This window comes from Bos javanicus, chromosome 23 (assembly GCF_032452875.1).
Source record: "Bos javanicus breed banteng chromosome 23, ARS-OSU_banteng_1.0, whole genome shotgun sequence".
Classification (NCBI taxonomy): domain Eukaryota; kingdom Metazoa; phylum Chordata; class Mammalia; order Artiodactyla; family Bovidae; genus Bos; species Bos javanicus.
The window spans coordinates 52,266,509-52,274,898 of NC_083890.1; the positions used below are offsets into that span (position 1 = coordinate 52,266,509).

Sequence of the window (8,390 nt, forward strand, 5' to 3'; positions counted from 1 at the left end):
AATAGTGACGCCTTAGTGTGGGGAAAGTGGAATGCTGATTTAGATAGAGTCACACAGATCACGTAAATGAATATGTGATTGTGATTCATTTCAACTGTTTCTTTTCACTTTTTAATGTGGCAGCTAGCATATTTATATTTGCATATGTGGACAGTGCTGGTTTAAGTTAAAAAAGACTAAAGAGACATAACAGAATGCAATGTGTAACCTACATTGAACCCTTGTTTAAAAAACAGCAAGCAACTATAAAACCTTCCTTGAAATAATCAGAGAAATTTGAACGTGGACGGGATACTAGATATGGAATTGTTGATTTTCTTAGTGGTAATGTCATAGTCACAAGGAGATTGTTTTTACTTTTAGCACAAACATCCTAAAATATTTAGGGGTGACATGTCAATATTATTTTCAAATACTTAGGGATATACACACTTATATCGAGAAGGCAATGGCACCCCACTCCAGCACTCTTGCCTGGAAAGTCCCATGGACAGAGGAGCCTGGTGGGCTGCAGTCCATGGGGTCTCGAAGAGTCGGACACGACTGAGCGACTTCACTTTCACTTTTCACTTTCATGCATTGGAGAAGGAAATGGCAACCCACTCCAGTGTTCTTGCCTGGAGAATCCTAGGGACGGGGGAGCCTGGTGGGCTGCCGTCTATGGGGTCGCACATAGTCGGACACGACTGAAGCGACTTAGCAGCAGCGGCAGTAGCAGTCATAGTATTTACCTTTTATTCGATTATTTATCGACATTAATGTAAATCTACTTACATACAGAAGCAGCAGGAGAGAATGTGGTGGCCCCTCCTCTCTGCCCCGGATCTAACACGACTGACACCTGTTTCTCAGGTTGTTTTATTCCTCCCTGAAATTTCACTATTAAAATGTAATTGCCTCTGGAAAAGGCAGAACTCTGAAGACACTAAGAAGTCAGTGACGCTCAGGGGTTGGGTTGAGGGGCCAATGGGGGAGGGCAGAGGATTCTTAGGGCAGTGACACCAGCCTGTGTGACCCTATGAGGATGGCTACTTGTCTCTGCAATTGTCCAAACCCACAAATGTACACCCCCTGGAGTGTATTAATAAAAATAAAAGGGCTCAGGTATTGCTCTGCATTCTTCCCTATTTTGACTTGGGGAACATCTTAAACACAGAAAAGCAGATCAGAGCACCAGAGAACAGACAATTGCGTCCACTGAGAATGAACAGAAGCTGACGTTTACTGTATTGATGCTGACCTTTAAGAAAAAATAAACCATCACAAACACAGAAAAATACAGACAAACCCTCTGTTTCCCCCTCCTCTGATCAAGTTGGTACGTGTTACTCCATGCATGTTAGGTCTTTCCTGCACATGCATGTATTTAAAAACAGCATGTACTCTTCTTCTTCTGTTCAAATATCACATAAATCAAAGTGCACAGCATACAACATCCTGTAACTAGCTTTCAACACTTAACACTTTAAGTTTATCCTTGCTCATACATGGAGATTTAGTTCATTCACTTTACTGTGGGTTTTTTCAGAACTACAGTTTACCTCCCCTCCAGGAATCTGCCTGTGATGCAGGAGACCAGGGTTCCATCCCTGGGTTGGGAAGATCCTCTGGAGAAGGGAATGGCAATCCACCCCAGTGTTCTTGCTTAGAGAATCCCATGGACAGAGGAGCCTGGCAGGCTACAGTCCATGGGGTCACAAAGAGTCAGACACGATTGAGCAACTAACACACACACACACCACTAAAACACAGGGGTTTGCACATTTGGACTCACCTTGGGTGCAGGGGAGTGAGGGTCTCCTCAGAGAGTGACTCCCTCTGACCCCCAGACGCTGCGGGATGAAGGAGACGGCCTTTTGCTCCGTGCTTTGAGGAGCACCGTCTCTGGGGGTCTTACCTGTGGTCACTCACACTGCCTGTATTCTCTTCTCCAAATTCACCTCTTTCACCTTTCGTTCCTAAAAATCAGTTTTATTTTAAAATAGTTTAAGATTTATGGGAAAACTGAACATAGTCTGCGGAGTTCTCTCTAAGGTCTTGCTTTGGAGAGTTCCTTTGTTGCAGTTGGTGAGCTGACGCAGATATGTTCTCATTAAGCCCGTGCTCCAGTCCAGGGGCCTTCCCTGCCCCGGGCCTCGCCAGTGCCGCCCTCCTTCAGGCCCCAGGCCCCTGGTCCTCTGGGCTGTGACGCTTCCTCAGACCTCCCGGGCTGGTGGCCCTGACAGTTCTCAGGAGGCAGCTCAGGCACTTTCCTGAATATTGCTCGCGGGCTTGTCGAGTTTTCCCCTCTTGATCAGACGAGTTTTTGGGAGAAGAGCTGGAGACAAGGACTGCTCAGCTTCACACCACGGGCACGTGGTCTCAGCACAAGTTGTCTCTGGCGGTGTTGCGGGGTCACCTGAGGCAGTTTCTCTGCTTTCATTTAGCTTTTTAAGGCAGTCTTGCTCTGGCCTTTCCTCCACCAGCAAAAGGGGACAGTTCTCGACAGTCGAGACTGTGCTGATTCTTTACAACCTGCTCAGAACCAGCTCGGTGCGGGGCTCCTCCAGCGACATTCTTTACAGTCACCCAGAGAGCAGGTGATGACTCTGTCCTACAGAGGAGGCGGGTGGGCTGCACCAGACCCTCCTGGAGACCTGCAGGCAGTGCTGCCCACCCCCACCCTGCCCCAAGAGCCAGAGAGAGTTGACCAAGCTGAGCTCTCCTACCCTCCGGGTCTGAGACAGGATTGGCTACTGAACTCAGCTTAGCATACGACCTGGTCCTACCGCAGGCAGCCTCTGTGGGTCTGCAGGAAGGAGGGAGAGGGGAAATGACAGGGGCTCCCGAATGCCTGCAGCATGGCGCTGGGTACTGGGGCATTGCTGGGGTAAATACCGCCTGCTGGTATTTGGAATTTCTGTAATTCTATCTTGAAAGTACTCCTCTATTTGCTGTTTTTTTTTTTTCCCAACTCATCATCTCTTAATGGACTCTCTAAATATCCTAAAATGTCTGCTTCTCCTTGACCTTCATATGAGGGAAATTAGAACTGGAAACAATTATTAAATACCTGGAAACTTTCCACTGGGATTTATGTCCTTAAAGCAACTGATCCCATCTAAATAGCCTCATCACAATGAAATTTTGCTTCATGATCATGCATTTTAAAAAGTCCAGCCAGAGGCCCTGAAAGTCATTCTGTAACCACATAATGGTTCTCTGTCCATTAAGTCACAAAAACGTGTTACAAAAAACGTCAAGGTGCCGTGTTCACTGAATGCCTCACGCACAAAGGAACCCACGTCTTCAGTATTTTCGCCTTCTTTGTTCTTCTATTGTCTCTGCAAATCACTCCAGATGCTGTTGTTTAGAAAAAGCCTCGGCATCATTTCTACTCACTGGCTACTTCTGGCCACCCTGAAGGGCAGGAGGGCGGGTGAGAGCAGGTTGGGGATGGGGCTCAGGTGGGGCCCCTTCTCAGCAGCGTCCACTACGTCCTTAGTGTGAACAGCCGCACAAGAGCCCGATGTCTGTAGGCCTGGGGCCCCAGGAGTGCCACCTCCCCACCCCCCACCTCCTATGACCTCCACCGCCCCACCCCGCCACCTTCTCGCCCTGCCCCACACCTTCCCCGCCCCGCCCCCACCTCCCATGACCCCCGCCCCCATGTCCCCACCCCCTACCTCCAATGCCCCCCACCTCCCCATCCCCCCACCTTCCCTCCTCCCCCACCTTCTCGCCCTGCCCCACACCTTCCCCACCCCCCCCACCTAACCTCCCCACCCCTACACCATCACGGAGCCTATGGCGTCCTGCATTCTGAGCCTTGTTCCGTGAATTCTGGGCCTTGTTCTGTGAATTCTGGGCCTTGTTTCTTGAAAGCCCCAATTCAGGATGATAGATGCCACACAAATGCCCAGCAGGAAGTCTTACAATCCAGAGAAGGGTTAGGGTTTTTTGTTTGCTTGTTTTGTAAACCCATCATCAAGTAAAAATCTCTATTCCATGTGAGAAAACTCATCAGCCAGAAGAGCGCTCTTGAGAGAAGCCCCAGGGGCTGGGATGGGGGTCAACAGCTCACCTCGAACCCCTCCCTTCCCTGACCCTGGGGCTTCCCATGAGGTGAGTGTGGCCTTTAGTCTGAACTACTCTGGCGTCTCTTGAATAAAACACAATAAAAAGTAAAGACAGGAGGAAAAGCTAAAAACGTAAAAAGCAATATCCAAGGTTTCTGATTTTAAACAAAGCAATCGTCCTTTTAAGAAAGTGGCACCTGAGCCCCACAAAGCTCTGCAGGAGCACGGCTTTCCTCTTAAAACCCCAACCAACCCTGCCCTTTCCGCCTTCCTCTCCCAGCACCAGCGAGCTGGTCCAGGGGCTCTCTCACTCCAGCCGGGGCACATCTGATTCTAGAACAGCCTTTCCAGGGTCGGAGACGGGGGGCGCCACGCTGTTCACAAGTTCTCATCCACTGAGGTCCTTTAATGGACCAGAACCTGGTGGTCTGGAGTCGACGATAAGAAAGTAAAAGAGAGAGGAAAAAAAGAAGAAGAAAGAAAGCAAAGGAGAGAGAAAGAGGCTGATATTCCTTGGTTTATGCAGAAAGCCAATAAAGCCCCTGCATGGGGCTTGCTCTGTTCACGGAGGCCTCAGGCGCCCTCTCGATGGGGTGAAGGTGCAGAGAGCCTTCTCGAGAGGGTCTTAGAAGCAGGAAGGTGAACTCAGCCTCTGTGCTCCAGGGGATCAGCCTGAAAGAGAGAGAGAGAGAGAGAGAAAGCAAGACACGGGGACAAGAGCTCTGATGCAGCAAAGGTGTTTTAATCAACATGGTGTGGGCATACATACTGTAGTTATTCTCAGCAAAGATAAAGATTAAAATTCCAGACTCACAAAACATAGGCGGTCCATATTAAAGAGAGAGAGTTGTAACAATCACTTTTACTGTATGGTTCACAAGGAGGAAGAGGGTACTTATCACCATATAGAAAAACTAACGAAGGAAATGTCTGGATTCCTCAGCCCCGGGGAGAGACTTGCCTCTCTTCTTAATTCCTGAGTATTCAGGAATTAATAAGACACAGAGAATTCCTGAAAGATCCAAAACAGCACACAGGAAGCCTCCTGTTAAATGCTTCCTGACATTCCACGCACCTGCTTTCCCTCTGTGATGAGCCCAGGCGAGCAGTCACTCTTCCTGGCTCAGGTGAGCAGCGCTGTCCTGGGGGACTCATCACGGTGGGTCTCATGGCAGAGGGTTAGAGAGACAGAGAAAGGGATAGTCAGAGGGAGGGAGACAGAGAGACAGAGAGACAGAGACCGAGAGACAGAGAGACACAGAGAGACAGAGGAGAGGTTCCCAGGTGTGCAGTCCGATAACTCCCGAGCCACATGGTTACAAGCATCTGCCCACGCGCAGCCCCAGACGACCCCCCCACACCCATCTCAACCAGGACAAGTCTCCCAGCAACACTGTCTAGAAGCTGCATCAAACACAGCCCGAGGGGCGCGAACAAGTGCAGACTCTGACTAGAGCCCGGGCAGCGGTTGACTCCTCCACCTTCGGGTCTGAGCGATGCTGGGAAGTGCCACAGCTGGCAGACATCCAAACCCACATGATCCGTTTAGTTTGTACGTCAGTCCCCAGAGCCATCTCTGTGCCCATCCCCGGGCGGGGGACAGCCCTGCCTTGCACGTCGAGACCGGAGGACCCTGGTCCATCCCCAAGCTTTCCCCACAAGCCCGATCAAGACTCTCACAGAACTGTCCCGTGAAGTGCCATCCTCCAGAAAATCTGTGAAGCGGGCGGATGCAGGGCAGCAGGACGCAGCTGGGACGCCCACCACAGAGGGGTCCTGGGGCCAGTCTCCACCCCTCGCCTGGCTGTGCAGTCCCCCGGGGTTGGGAGAAGTCGCCCTATTTGGCTGGACTGCACATTGCTATGGAGACCACAGCCTAACCGCCTGGGCCAGGCCCCAGCGTCCTGCTTCACAGAGTCATGTTTCCTCCCTGGCTGGGGCACGGGCAGCCACGGGCACCGCCTGGCAATTATCAGTAACGCATGGACAAAGAAGCGTCCCCAGGGGACGTAGGGAGGCGTCCAAACGCCAGTCCCATTCCACTCATCTGCCTCCATCGACGCCACTGAACGTCTTTGAATTAAACGTAGATTTTTGTTTTTCATTTCAAAAGTGAACATGAAGAATAGTTTCAATTCAAACAGCCTGCCCTGAAATGGATCATGTCCGGTAACTTGGTTTCACTGAATCCAATTAAGATCTTGTCCAGGGAGACAGAGAGCCTGGAGGGTAAAGAACAATTGACATGAAAATGCGGCTCAAGAAACATGAACACACGGTGAGTGTGTGAAGGGTGGTGATCCAGGGGCTTCGGAGGGTGTGGGGCCTTCCAGGAGGCTCCGTCCAGGAGCGGCACCCACAGAGCAGCAGCAGAGGGACACCGGTCACCACAGAGCAGAGTCACCCTTAAAGGGCAAGAGTGCACTGCCAGTCACTTGCTGGTTTGCCCACAAGGGTTCCCTGGTAGACACACCGGCCCACGCTTGGCACGAGAAACGCCTTGGCTTAGATTCGGGAGATTGTCGCGATCTGGTAACCCGGCTGAAGGAGGCTCCTGAGGACGCCCACCCCGCCCCCTGCCCCCGGCAGCCTGGGCACAGCATCCACCTCAGGGCAGGGGGGTGGCATGCAGCCAGCATCCCTGAACGGCGGGACGTCCCAGGGTCTGACCCGGGAAAAGCAGGAGGTGGAGGGAAGCCCTGGGCCCAGAAAAGCCCGAGGTGTTAGAGGGCAGGTGTCTGGCCAGGAGTCAGGGGCAGAGGAAGGCAGTCCAGCGCAGCGGGCGGCGTGGCTCCGTGTCCGGCCCCGGGACTTGTCACAGGACCCTGGGAAGCTTGGTCTGACCTCGGACCTCAGCCTCTGCAGCTATTCAGGGGGCTGTCCTGACGCCTCCTCCAAATGCGTGGAGAAGGGGTGAGCCAGGTGTGGAGATATCTGAGCACACGCCCTGAGACGGACCACACCAACACCGGCCGTCGGAGGAGAGCAGGGCTTCCGGGCGAGGAGCGGGGTCAAACCTGCCCCGGGGACTTTCTTCCTGCGACCCCTCAGCCCTGTCCGCTGCCCCTCCGCCCCCACTGGCGCCGCCCATCAGGCCCTTTCGCCAGTGGTCTGCACCTCGGAGCTGCGGCTCGCCCGTCACTGTGTCCCAGCACACCCTGCGTATCCTAGGCATGTAGGAAGGGCTTGGTAAATGTTCTTCAAATAAGACATTTAGTGAAGAAAACGTATGAAAGCCACAAAGCTTGGCTGGGTCACTGTGTGAAGGCTCTGTGATATAAGATGCAGAAACAGCTGTTCTGATAAGGAGCAGATCCCACTGAAATCTCACATCTCAGCTCAGGAGGGTTACAGAGCCACAGACCCCTGAGGACTTCTGTCTGTTCTGCCGTTTCAAGTAAATCATTTCCCATCTTTTCTCAGCGAGGCTCTGGTGTTAGCAGTGATGCGGGAAGATTCCCAAAGCATGGAGAACGCAGCAGAGCTCCAGCTTGGCCAGACCGACCTCCCCTGGGATTCTCTCAGCTTGTTCGCTAAACAAGCATCTCTTCCAATCAGAACCCTGGGTGGGGGACAAAGCCAGGCTTTAAACCCTGCAGGGCAGGCGGGAAGCAGACCAAAGCGTGGGCGGCCCACCTGGATCTCGGACCGCTGCTGTCCTCTGGTGGCAGACAGCGTGCTTTTCGGATCAACGTGAGCAGAAATGAAAGCGCCAGGACCTGCTGGCTGATCCTCCAGGAGCTGCAGAGAACTGAGCTTGTTTTCCTGAGGACGGATACTGAGAAGGGCATCCTGGCTTAACGCCTGCTGACTTGGGTGATGAAAGGATGCAGATGGCTATGCCCACCCGGACCCCAGGACCCCCTAAAAACACGTCCTCGGCCCGTGGCCATGGAGCAGACAGCATGGATGTGAGGAGTGACCTCCGGCCGGAGGGACAGTGTGTCTTGTCCTGGACGGGGCTGGAGGGGATGAGTAGCTGAGCCTCTGGGACCTGGGTTCTCCCCTCTGGAGCCCCCAGAAAGGGCAGTCGAGGCCGTGCTCTCTCACCATAAGGATAATTCTTGTTTTGTGAGTCCTTTATTTTGCGCCATCAAAACATGCTTTTGTTGTTTATTCTTCAGTTAACACATATGTGTCAAGCACCCACCTCCTACTTCATGCTGGTCACTTACTGAGGGGCCGAGGGGTGGACAGGCAGGGAGGTCCCAGTCCTTCTGGAGGTCGCGTCTCTACACATGAGCCCTCGCTCGCCCATGTTTCTACCTCCCAGTGGCCGGCCACACGCAGGCCTGCACATCGGGGCTGGTGCAAGAGCCTCGGGGCCGCTCT

The 8,390-nt window shown here is 52.7% G+C and overlaps 3 long non-coding RNA genes across 3 annotated transcripts; 1 reads left to right on the forward strand and 2 right to left on the reverse strand.

The window, feature by feature from the left end:
- Positions 1–1,100: 1,100 nt before the first annotated feature.
- Positions 1,101–3,606, reverse strand: LOC133236817 (uncharacterized). The gene is made up of 2 exons (XR_009733056.1): positions 3,053–3,606; positions 1,101–2,593 (listed from the first exon to the last, which is right to left on the reverse strand). It is a non-coding gene; the product is annotated as an uncharacterized LOC133236817 (long non-coding RNA).
- Positions 3,607–3,850: 244 nt separating this feature from the next.
- LOC133236819 (uncharacterized) lies at positions 3,851–5,222 on the reverse strand. Its single transcript, XR_009733058.1, has 2 exons — positions 5,134–5,222; positions 3,851–4,730 (listed from the first exon to the last, which is right to left on the reverse strand). It is a non-coding gene; the product is annotated as an uncharacterized LOC133236819 (long non-coding RNA).
- A 1,029-nt stretch (positions 5,223–6,251) lies between these two features.
- Positions 6,252–8,119, forward strand: LOC133236818 (uncharacterized). Its single transcript, XR_009733057.1, has 2 exons — positions 6,252–6,336; positions 7,482–8,119. It is a non-coding gene; the product is annotated as an uncharacterized LOC133236818 (long non-coding RNA).
- The last annotated feature ends 271 nt before the right edge of the window (positions 8,120–8,390 follow it).